The sequence below is a fragment of the Ambystoma mexicanum genome, chromosome 5p, assembly GCF_040938575.1.
Source record: "Ambystoma mexicanum isolate Mex_15411 chromosome 5p, UKY_AmexF1_1, whole genome shotgun sequence".
Classification (NCBI taxonomy): domain Eukaryota; kingdom Metazoa; phylum Chordata; class Amphibia; order Caudata; family Ambystomatidae; genus Ambystoma; species Ambystoma mexicanum.
Window position 1 is genome coordinate 600445407 of NC_090930.1, and position 12116 is coordinate 600457522.

Consider the following 12116-nt stretch of genomic DNA (forward strand, 5'->3'; position numbering starts at 1 on the left):
GGCCCTTTGTTCCATCCATACTGTCTCTCTCTCTGGCGGCCCGGGTAAAAGCCGGGGAAAAATGATGTTTGGAAATTGTTGGACACATGTAAAGCAAGAGGCTCTTGCTTTGCATCTGTCCCACCAGGGTGCACAGATGTAGAGGTACACCCAACCCAAAACCATTTTTAGAAATGGAGGCACAGATGCAAAGCAAGTCTTTCCCTCAATTTTAAAAACTTGTTTTGGGTTGGGTGTATTTGTACATCTGTGCACCCCTCTTGGCAAGAGGGAGTGAACCTGTGTTGCACGGACCGAGGGAGCGAACCTGTGTTGTGCAGACCGAGGGAGTGAACCTGTGTTACGCGGACAGAGGGATTGAACCTGTGTTGCTCTGTGTCGTCTTGCTTCCAAGGCGAGCACATTGCCCCTGAGCTATCCTTACGATACTCTAAAGATCTGAAGTACATTTAATGATACAGAACCAGAACTATTGAGCAGGTCTGTCATCATCAGAATAACTCAACACTGTTGTGGTTATACAAGAGCTCATATATTTAAAGTTATGGAATTACTCAGAATGGTGCAGCACTATTCAATAACCCAAAGTTCTTAAGCATAGTTAATGTGAAAATACTACACTTTTCATTGTTGGGACAGTACTGCCACTTCTCACAGAGGCTTCTACACATTTTATGGGGCAGTACTGATCCAGCCTACTGCTCACATGCTCAGAATTGTAATTTCTCAGCAGGACTGCAACACTATACCATTGTGTTCTGTATGTTGAGTGCTTCTTCACCACCAATGTGGATTTTTGGCTCTCTCCCAGTGTCTAAATAGTAGATCTGTCTACATTCAATTGGCAACAGGCATGTCCGGAGCTGCCTGCTGTCCATAAGCTGCCACTCAGGATGTTGGGAGCCGTGATGGGGCAAGGGATAGAAGGCTCGAGCCTGTCGGATAGCAGAATCAGCAGGGTCTAAAAACCTGCTCACTCCTTCTGGAGGGGCCATGGGGCAAAATGAGCCTGATCCCACATACAGGGGGTTGTTACCCCTTTATCTCCCCTGAATGAAAGAATGAGCTCTCTCAGACACAGGTTATCACCCCTGCACACACTGAATGAATATGGTATGGATCTATAGATCGACAAAACGAGAGTGACCATTCAGAGTGTTTTAACAGAAATATAATTGTCTTCCCAGATGGGAGACTGACTCCATTAATATACATGGTTGTCACTGAGATGACCAAGAATGAAACTGTACATTCAGTTGTGAGGTTACCAGCAATGGTTGATACTATGCTCCAAGGAGTGAGGTGCCCACTCAATATATCACACTGTTTATAGATGTGAGACCCACCCTGAATACTTGCCCAAAGAGCCTTGGCCAGAGTTTCACACTGAAGAAGTGAGCATGTGAGGTCTGCAGCCCACAAACACACAGGGGATTCCCATGTTCCCACTTGCGAGATTTGCACCAAATTAGTGAGATTGTGCTCCAAGGTAGGAGGCACCCGCACAGTCTTTGCTCTGACGTTTGACACACTCACAGGATGGGACGGCATTTTGTTCTCCCATCCTAGTTGTGTTGCTCTGCCTTTTGAGGGCTACTACAACCTGGATGATTATAGAGGGGTGGAATAGGGGCAGTGATGGCCTACTGGAATGCAACTCCAAGGGTTAAATCTCCTTCTTACTTGAGTTTAGTGTATGTAGTACATGCTAGTCAATATTTTCACTGTTCTGCGCTGCGCACAACTCCACCCCCCGCGCGCCGTTGCACCAAGTTGGTGACTACATGCAAATTTGTGGTCCTATAACTGCCAGTGATGTCACTTCCTGTATTTGGGCCCCCCCCCCGGGAAATTCATAGGGCGGCTCCCCTTCCACCATGTACACGGGGCATGGGTTTTGGAATGGCACAGAAGGGTGTTGGCAGTTCAGCTGTGCCATGCCACGTCTAGGTATATTGCGAGGCAGGATGATTTTGGACAAATGTTATCATTTTAGTAAAATAAATAAAAAATAAATAAAAATTACTATGTGGGAGACTATAGAAAAACATGGAGGGACTGGCAGTGTCCAAAATTGGACTGTATATGAATGGGTATGACTCAGGTCCACAGGATGAAACTTGAGTTGCTTGAAGCTGTTTGCATCTCTGTCATTCTGCCAACACCCCAAAAATATGCACCCATCACTGTGTGGTGTAGTGCAGAGATAAAGGTAGGCCAGCATTCTGATGTCAAAGGAGCCTCAAAGTACAATTTTAAGGTGATTGCTGTGCATGTTTACACTTCACTGCAGACTCTTTACGGAGCATGTTAGGGAGAAGTATGGAGATGAAAATCCCACCTTTTACATCGAAGATGATTTGAAGATGTTGTAAACACGACTTTATCCTGGTACTTCAGTGAGATGGAAGGCATTTCACTGGGAAGATTTATATATAAGAATAGCCTCTACCTGATAAGAATATCCTCTACTTATCATTGAGGATCGGTTCACCCCTCCACCACTGTGGACCTCTTCATTCTCCAGGCATCTGACAGTCCAAATAACAGATACAAAGTTCATTATTGTGGGGTACTGATCCGTGAGGACAATTCTGAGTCTAACTTCAGTCAAATGTGAAGAAATTGGATAGATGCATTGGATGCTATAATGCCTCGCACAAAAAATGAGACTTCACTATTGACTAGAAACTGTTGAATGTTCTGGAGCAGCGTGCACATACTCACGCCTGCCTTATCAGAAGTGAATGTGGGTTAGTTCAGTCCTGTACCACAGGCACCTGGATTGCGTAGACAGGGATAGTCTTCTGCTCATGGTCATCTTTCCAGGAGAAGGCTCTTTTGCTATCCCCTTTCTAGAGTATGCACTAGTGCCTCCTATTGATGAATGCCACTTTGCCTACGAGAATTCGCCTAGCACCTGAGCAGTCTTCCTAAAAAGGGCTGCCCTGTGCCACCTCTTGAAGTGTCACCCAGTGGAGACACATTGCAAGCCCACATTTCTATGGATGGCACATGCAAGGCTGACTATTGCCCATCTACTTGCTGACTCTGATTGGACAGGGGTTTTGGCATCATCTTAATTGATTTCGGGTGGGTAAGCTGTAAAGAGGTTCTGGTGCTAATGGAGTAATAGAACGCAGAGCATTTGATTGGAATATTCTTGCCTTATGTGCATGGCTGCCAGTCAGTTTGTTTATTTCTATTTTATGTGCATTTTATTACATTTTTATAGCACTTTCGCCAAATTGCTGATCAATGATACAAGATGGTAAAAAGTAATTTTTTTTAATTGTATTTTTTTTATTTATTACTATAGCACCGAAGCCCGCAGGTATCAGGGCACATTATATAAAGACAAGGACAACAGGAAAGATATGGGACAGCAGAGCAGAATTACTGATCCTGAGTAGATTAACTTTACATGGTCTTTAGTATTTATGCAGGTCCTTTATTTGAACAACAGTGTCTTCAGTTTCTTTCTAAAGGATAGGTAGTTAGATTCTAGCCTTATGCCATTTGGGATAGTTACATTTTATAGTTTAATATAACATGTCATATTAAATAATAATATGACAAGTAAAATAAACGGAAATCACGAATTATGATAGTGAAAGCAAATGATTTTTCAGGGCAGCACAGGAGCGATGAACAGAGGGGGCAGAGCAGATAGGGAGAGGGAGAGTTCCAAAATATGGGAGCAAGTAACAAAAATGAGCAAAACCGGGATGGAGCCCAGGGGATTTGCAGACAGAGATATGGAGAAGAGGTTCAGAGCGAAGAGAACGTGCAGGAAGCTAGAGAGAGTTAAGAGGGCAAGATAGGAAGGAGCAGGACCATTAAGGCCTTGAAGACCATGCAGAGAAAGTGAAAGAGAAGTCTGTTGTCAAATGAAAGAAGGAAATTGGAGCATCAGTGACTGCTAATGGAATCACGAGCAGGAAGAGAAAACATTAAACGAATAGAGGAGTTGAAGACTGAGCGGAAGGGACGGCGAGACAGGAGACCAGAAGGGCAGGCACGACAACTGTTATAAAGGTGATAGCGGCCACACAAGCAGACATTGCTCCAACAGTTGCCAGAACATGTGCAGACTGGAAATCCCCCGCTGCAGAAAGGAAAGGGACAGAAAAAAGTATTCTCTGTCTATGCCGCAAGACTATGGAACCTCCTCTGCGCTAGCATCAGACTCACTCCCATGCTCCTACAATTCAGAAAAGAACTCAAGACCCACCTCTTCAAGGAGTCACTCATACTCAAAACCTAGGCCATCACGTCACCCCTTGCACCAACTGACTCACTAGATGGTGCCCGCTCCTCTTCTCAACACCACCCGATACAGCTGTACCCCTCCTCTGTGCTCCCATGTATCCTACACCCCGATGTATATCTGTTCTGTTGTTACCTCTGAAAAGCACTCTGTTATGCATCTGTACTTTTGTATACCTCTCTAAAGAGCTCCATTATACATCTGTACTGTTGTATACCTCTCTAAAGAGCTCTGTTATGCATCTGTGCTGTTGTATACCTCTCTAAAGCACTCCGTTATGCATCTGTACTGTTGTATACCTCTCTTAAGAGCTCTGTTATGAATTGTATACCTCTCTAAAGAGCTCTGTTATGTATCTGTATTGTATACATTTGTAAAGTGTTCTGTTGCTTCTCAAAGCTAGGTCCGCCTCAGTAGATACCATCATATTAATAATAAACGCAGTAGTAGAGATAGGAGTAGTGAAATAGAGTGAAGACTCAAAGATTACACCAAGATTTCTCACTGTAGAATAAAGGGGATTAAAGCAGGTGGAAAGGAAATACCAGAAAGGTAGGCAGAGGGAGGTAGAGTGGAGGAGGGGAATAAATAGAAGCACAGATTTTGACTGGCTTTAAGGTGAAGAAAGTGGGTGTGGAGTTTTAATAGCTGAGAAGCAAGCAGAGACATTGGCCTCAAGGGAGTTAGAAAGAGAGGAGAAACAGTAGGGTGTCATCTGCACAGAAATGAGGCAAAGATTAAAGGAAGATATGAGATGGGAGAGTGGGAGTGTATAAGGGGAGATGACAAGAGGGACAAGCACAGAACCCTGCAGGACACCAAATTGGAGAGGACGAGAGTCAGGTGTAGAGCCAGACCAGGATACCAAAAAGATTGATACAAAAGGTAAGAGGTGAACCAACGAAGGACAGCACGTGAGAGTAAGTGAGGCAAGTGAAGACAGGAGAGTGGAGTGATCAACAGTGTCGACAACCGTTGACAAGTCAAGAGGCTGAGAACGGAAGAACGTTAGTTGCGCTGGGCAGAATGAAGAACGTGGCATGAAGGAGGGCGGTGTCTAGTTTACCTTAGCACTGAAACCCACTCACTCTAGATCACCCTAGTAGTGAATCCCAACCATCTGAGAACACCCCAGTCCTATGTTATGTTATGTTACTTGGTATTTATATAGCGCTCTATATATCATTGATATGACCTCAAAGCGCTGGTAGGTTGAACGCCCTCGGGAACCGTAGTTCTGGTCAACAACTTACCTGCCTCAGCTTTGCCCTTCCTCCATCCATGTACCCTAGCACATGCCAGCCTAAAGCTCACCACATCCAACCCCACCCCACTTTACTTCATCCACCCAGCCTGTCGCAACAACCACACCTCACCCTAAACCCTCACCCAGAAATCTCAGACTGGCCACAATCACCCCAGTAATACACCTAATTCCACCCAACCACCACCTCTCCTCAACCAAACCAACCCCCCACTACCTCACATCACCCCATCTACAGCACCCACCCAACCATGTCACCTGCTCACCCAACCTCATCACATTAGCTCACCTCATCCAACATAATATCACCCCACCACCTCACTGACCCCATGACCCCTCCCACCTAGGCTAACAATAGCACATACGCTTGAGGACCCTAGCTTACCCTAGCACAATACCCACCTACCCTAGCTCATCCAGGCACAACAACCAATTTTTCATAACTAGCCCCAGAACATCATAGCTCACCCCAACACCCCACTCACACACACTAGGTCACCTCAAAGAAACACACCACCCACCCAACCCAGCGTGCCCCAGCAACCCACCCATAGCTCACCCCAGGAGTCCACCCACCCAAGCATCTCAATAGCTCACCCATACTTGCTACCCCAGGATCACACCTAACCCTCTACCCACTCTTCCTCACCTAGAATTCCCCCTGCTCATTGCAGCATCACACCAACACACACACCCTAAGAACCCACCCAGGCTCACTCCCATACCCTAGCACACCCCATACCATATGATACCTTGATCACTCCCTAGCCCGGCTACATCACTGCAACACATGCGACTCACCCCAGCACCCCAACCACCCTTGTGCACCTTAACAAACCCTAGCTCACCCCAGAAAACCTACCTCACCCCAGTACAAACTACCATACCCAGGAACCCTAGCTCAGCCAAGCATTCACCCCCAATGCAAATGCATTAAAAACAAGTACAACTCATTCAACATAGCTCATCCCAGCAGCCCACCTATCCAACCACTGCCAAAGCACCCCAGAAAACATGAGTTCACCCCAGCGCCCCCTTCTCCCCAGTCACATAACCTCCTTCACACCACACCTGACCTCACACACCCCACCAAACTTCAACAAACCACTTTGCTGCATCCTACACAAGCTTACCCAACAACATCACCCCGCCCTAGCTACCCAGCATAACACCGACCCACCCTAGCTCTCCGCAGCATGCCACCCATCTACCCTAACTAATCCCAGCACAATACATATCCACCCTAGCCCCCTCCAGTATATACACCCCCCGGCCTAGCTTGCCCTGGCACAATACTTATTGTAGCTCACCCAGGGCACCATAAGCTTCCCCAGCAAACCAATCCACACACCAATCCCAGCTTGCATCAGTACACTCCCGACCTTATCTCTCTCCAGCTCACCACCCACCCACCCTAGCTCACAACATAGCTCACCACAAAAAAACATTCCACTCACCCTAACTCTTACTAGCATACAATCTACCCACCCTAGCTCACCTGTGCAGTACAACCACCCTCCTATAGCTCTTAGCAACACCCCCTGCACCCTAGATCACTCCAGCACAAAATCACTATAGCACCCCACCTGTCAACTCAAGCTCACCAAAGCATCCCATCATCCAACCATCCTATCCACCATAAGCTCCCCCAACACTGCACACATTTTAACTCATATCAAACCCTAGCCACTCACTCTAGTTCATCACAACACAGCACCCACCCACCTAGCTCATCAGGTACAACATCCACCGACCGTAGCTCACACCAGCAAAACGCCCCAGCCTAGCATGACACAGACTAGCACGCCAACCCTAATTCACCCCAGCAAACTATCCATTCTAGTTCACCCTAGCCCCACACCCACCAGAGCTATTCCCACCAAACCCACCCACCTACCCTAACTCACTTCATCATGCCCCTGGACCTAAGCTCATACCAGCACCCAGCCCACTTAACCTAGCCACCCAGCATCTGAATAAGCTTACATAGCTTATCACAGCACATCACCCACCCACCCTAGGACACTAGAGCAAATAACAACGTCACTGAGGCTCATCCAAGCACACCACTGTAACTCACCCCAGCACAGCACCCACCCAGCCTCGCTCACTGCAGCAGCCCACACACCCACATAAGCTCACCCGAACTGTATAGCCAAGCACCCAATTACATCCCAGTACAGGCTCCTCTCAAGACATCAACACCACCCTAGATTGCATCTTATTGATGCCGACCCACTGCATCAACTGAGCAAACCCTAGCTCACACAAGCATCCCATAGCTCACACAAGCATCATATAGCTCACACAAGCATCCCCTAGCTCACACACGCATCCCATAGCTCACACAAGCATCACATAGCTCACACACGCATCACATAGCTCACACAAGCAACCCATAGCTCGACCGAGCACAACACACACCCAACTGAGCTAAAAGCAGCACACTTTAAGGGCCTCATTACAAGTTCAGTGGCACGGCAAAAAGTGGTCATTCCATTACTGCCACCTTTTGGGCAGTAGCAGAATTACCGCCATTTTTCACAAACCACTGAACACAAACACAAAAGTATGCCAGTCAGGTAAAACAATGGTGTCCCCTCCAAAAACATCTTCTTTTTTTGGCAGATACCCTAATTACTGGACAATTATCAACACACTTGTTCTGTGACCAAATCGTACAGTTTATCCTCATGGTGTATGAAATGGTAGGATGATCCTATAATTTTAGCCAACCGCGCGTTGCACCCTGGAACTTGGAGTTCCATATTAATTTTGACATATAATAAATACTACAAGCACCAAAATGCAGAAGCCTGTAGCACTATGTAAAGTGTGCAGTGGACCTCTGCTGCACCAGTCTGTATGCAGACCTGTCCACATTGGCCTCTTGGTGGCCCCCACACCTAACACCTAGTGGTGAGCCCTCGCCCAGCCATGGAGATTCACCAGCTTGGGGGGAAGGGATGCAGGCAGCTCCAAGGGGAAGGGACGCCTGGCAAATGGGAGAGTGTGATAAAAGGGAGGGCATGCTGGGGTGAAGAGGATGGCAGAAGGACATTGGCCGAATACTGGGGCAAGGTGTGAGGGGCTGTCCAGAGGCAAGGCTGGACAGTGGGAGGCAGGGAAATGTTTATATGCACATGTTTGGGGAGTAGTAGCCCTCTTTGTTTGCTGAATTGGACGGTGAAAGGTGTAGAATCCCTGAGTAGTACTGCTGCTGCCTTTCCAGGTAAGTTTGTTCTTAAATAACTTACATTTGCTTTTGTTTCCCATTTTGCTTACTTATGGCAACTTATTCAAAAGTCACTTCCATCGTTGGAATTGTGCTGTAGAAAGACCAGGGTATAGTGCCTCTGTGATGTTTGTGTGTAGTGAAATATTGGGGGCAGGGGCGCCGAAATAGCAGAGTCTCCTCCGCTCCCCCCTCAATAAGCGGCGCTCAGATGCGCTCTGTATATGCATTTTTGAAAGCCAAATAAAGCACAGCTCCTGCTCCCCTGTGAAAGCAGTCAGCTGGTGCTGTTCTGCGTCGCGTGCAATAGAAGATATATTGGAAATATTAAAGCTAAAGAAAGTGTTCCAAAAAGTCTGGTCTGCTCTCTAACCTTTGCATTAAATGTGCCCTCTGGATAGACCCCATCCCGCTCATAACAAAACCTGCGTGGGGGCTGTAAATCCGGCTACCTGCAGAGCGTCTGGCTCTTCGGCGAAGGCCTCACAGGGCTTGCAGGTTCTGCCTCTGACCTCGGTGGCATCGGGCCCACCTCGTCGCTGACCCTGGTGCTTGACAGTTTATTCTTTTATGTATCATTTTAAGTAGATATGCAATGTTTACCATGAATATTACAAATTCAAAAAAGGGCCATGACTACCTTCATTAAACGCTACTTCTATTTTCCCTGTTTTTAAAGTACGATATCTGCACTGGCGACTGTCTCATTCTGAAGAACAGAGCGAAGAAGGCCCGTTCGTACTGGGGACAAGGGAGGGAGTAGGGAGTGAGGAGGCTGGAATAGTGGGCTTAATAAATGAGAGAGGTGCAACAGAGTAGGGGGCAGCGGGGGGGAGAAGAGGGAATGGGGGAGGCCTGTACGTACCTTGGCTGGCAGGAGTAAGTGGAAGGTTGAATGAAGGAAAGAGATGGAAAGTAGGGTACGTACCGAGGGTATAGGTGGATAGATGAACAGTGGTGGCTTATATGTTCCTTTCGTTAGTGACAGTCTTGGCGGGGGAGGCGGTGTAGCACAAGGGGCCAGGTGGATGCATTTCAAGAAGGATGGTACCAGCAGGAGGTGGTGAGAGGAAGAGGAGAGCTTAGGTTGTATGTATGGTTGTAAGTTGTAATTGTTAGCGAGAGGGTTGGATGGAGTAATGGTTTGAAGAGGAGGAGCTTCCTTGAAATGGGGGTTGTCTTAGAGGCGCTTGTGCTGCCAGCAGCATGTAGGTGGGTAATGGGTGAATCAGTTAACAAGTAATCAAGGGAATTGTTGGAGGGTTATGACGGTTTGTAGATAGCTATGGTGTGACTTGGAAGGACGAGGCGGTCAGGGTATGTGTGACCAAGGGGATTGTAGCATCTCCTATTGGAGGCGGTTCATGTACTGAAGGACGAGAGGATGGGACTCCTGGGGGAACTTAAATGGCATTTGTGCAGCTGGTGATCATGAAGTGGCTATGCTTGACGAGGAGAGATGTGGGGCGGGTGTATGGAATTGTGATGTGTTCGACAGGTGGCAATTATATTAGTGAGGATAACTAGCGCTCAGTTGCTGGAAACATTTGGTGACTTGGCCGAGTTCAGCTCTTTTGTGAGATCAGCGGTGGGGTTTGCATGCAGACGGATTTGGAGCTTGTGACAATGAGACAGTCTGGGGTGTAATGTGTTTATGTTGGTGAACAGTTTAGAGAAAATAGTGGGTATGCTGTGTGGGTGCGAAAGAAACTGCAGTGAATTGTTTTGGTGGTGGATAGACGGGTCCGTATCGTTGGAGGTGTTGCTGTGTATGGAAGGAGATGGATAGTTTGTGTTTTTAGAGTGAGATGTTACAAGGCTTGCAGAGGAGATTGCTTGGTGGGTTATTTCTTTGATAGATTGAAGGTCTCTGTGTGAGAGGGGGTTATGTGCTTGATGTAACGCCGGTGAGTACAACAGTGTCGGGGTCTTTAGGAGGTGAATGCGTTGCCTCTGGCCCTCATTACGACCCTGGCGGAAAGGGGTTTACGCCGGCATAAACCATGGCGCCCCTTTCCGCCTGACTACGAGTTCCCGTAGCGCCATGGTGATTTTTACGCCTGCTTTTTGCAGGCGGAAAAATCCATGGCGCTAAGGGACCTTGTTGTTAATTACGCCACCGTAATTTACGGTGGCGTAATTAACGCCTTCCCCACTCCCATTATACCCTATGGGTCAAAAATGGGAATGGGGAAGGGTAAATGGGGATTGGGGACTTACCGCCCCGCCAAGGTCGGAATGAGGCGGTAAGTCCGCCAACCACCATGGCGGAGTTGGCAGCTTAGCGCCATGGACCATGGTGCAAATAGCACCATGGATCTCCGCCAAGGTCGTAATGAGGGCCTCTGTTTATTGTCGTTTGTGCATCGAATAATAAAGGGTTTCAAAGTCAGTTTTTGGTGTCATTGAAAATACGCTAGCGAGTGGTTGTATAGTGTGTGAATTTGAGAGGCCATCGGGGATGGGATGGACGTGTGTGTGTAGATGGAGCGGAGGGACTGGATGTTCTTAAGAGTGAGTGTTTTTACCGCGTTCCAATGGCTGTTGTCTCACTCCCTGCGTCCTCTCCGCTGCTTGCACGCAGACTGCGCCCGATACATAATTGATGCGTGATGCCCCTGGTGGCTAAATTTGTGCCTGTGCAGACCTTGCGCCCCAAAGACATGCAGGCCTGAGCGGAAGTAAACTCGAGGTCCCTGCGCATGCGTGCAGAGAGCTGCACAGACCACAGGCTTTGCCTTGGCTGACCTCGGCAGAAGAGGGCAGAGCATGGCATCAGCGAGGCAGTACCCTCACAGGAACATGGCTTCAGGAGGAGCACAGCTGCAGAGCCACCAACAAATCAATGAAGCTGCGGTCGGCTTTCCTTCCCTGTACCCCTCTCTCTATGTCCTTCCCTGTATTCTCTTCTCATCCATATTAGTGTACCCCATTACTGCAACCTCTTGTACGGCTACATGCGAGCTATTAAAAAGTAAGTGCACACCTGAATGCAGATATGTACCCTATGTGTGTGGAGGTAATGGCATTTTTTCAAACTGAACCAGAAGTACCTGGACCAGGATACAGACCCCACTAACCCAACCCTCAATATTCTGCATACTCAACCCACTCACAAAACCATTTCTATCCCAGCAATCCCCACGCACTTTACCACACCACATCAACAACACATAGAGCGAACCTAGAGCACACAAGGCCTCGCCCGATCTGATACTTGCACCAACCGAGCTGAAGCTACCAACAGCACACCGCTTCTCCCACTCTTCTACTCCCCTTCTCCTCGACTAACCCTACTAGCCCTCATCCTGCTTACAGATCCGCCAGAGCACCTGGGGACCAATTCC